The sequence below is a fragment of the Miniopterus schreibersii genome (assembly GCF_964146895.1).
Source record: "Miniopterus schreibersii genome assembly, chromosome: 2".
Classification (NCBI taxonomy): Eukaryota; Metazoa; Chordata; class Mammalia; order Chiroptera; family Miniopteridae; genus Miniopterus; species Miniopterus schreibersii.
Window position 1 is genome coordinate 148423788 of NC_138102.1, and position 1089 is coordinate 148424876.

Sequence of the window (1089 nt, forward strand, 5' to 3'; positions counted from 1 at the left end):
TATCATAGAAGATTTTCTTCAATAATAATAGCAAAATTTAAAAAATTAGCTACAATTTGAGAACCTACTGTGTGCCACATATATTACATACATCATTGCCAATCATCTTCACAGTCCTGGAAGACAGATGTTGACCATAGGCAAAGGTAGTACTCTTTGTTCTAGTCTTTTGAGCTCTGGTTCAGTCCACAAGGGGAAGAGACGGAAACATCAATGTGAGAAACATCATTGGTTGCCTCCTGTATGCGCTCCGACTGGGGATCGAACCCGAAATCTTTTTGGTATACTGGATGACACTCCAACTAACTGAACCACCAGGCCAGGGCTGCAAGGGCTTTTTTGGTTTAATTTATCTTTATTGTTAAAAGTATTACAGATGTCTCCCTTTTTTCCCCCTGGACTCCCTCCACCCTGCATCTGCCCCACCCCCAGGCCTTCCCTGTTACTGTCTGTGTCCATGGGTTATGCATATAGGCATGTAAGTTCTTTGATTAATCTCTCCCCACCCACTCCCCTACCCCGGCCTTCCCTCTGAGATTCGTGAGGCACAAGGGTAAATTTTTATGGTTTGTTTTGGTTTTTTTTAAGCAGTGTTGTAGTGGTCATAGCCATGACTTGGTGTGTGGCCATTTATCAAATGCCCTACCAAGACTGGGATAGCACTAAGAACTAGTACTATACCTTCAAAACTGAACCAGCTCTTTCTCTTCTCTATTCTGCACCCATGAGGTTACAGAAGTCAGGCCTAGGACCTAGTAGAAGCCTAAACCAACCTCCCCTTTCTCTTCTCCCTTTGTCTCTTTTTCCCCAGGTGACACAGTCAAGCTCAGTGTCTTACCCTGGCGTAAGAAGGTCTGGAGTGGATAGCTCAGTGCCCAGGGAATGATTTTTCTCTCAGTGTTTGCCCCTTGTTCTCTAGCTCTGGCATGTGTCATTTTCATACCACCAAAATGGCAAATTTCAAGACTAGAATGTGACTGGAGGTGGGACAGGAAGGAGAGAAAATACTTGCCAGCTGGTCTGCTTTGGCTGTTGGCTCCTGCGGCCTCTAGCCTAAAGAAGTGCAATGTTGTCCTTTTTCTGGTCCAG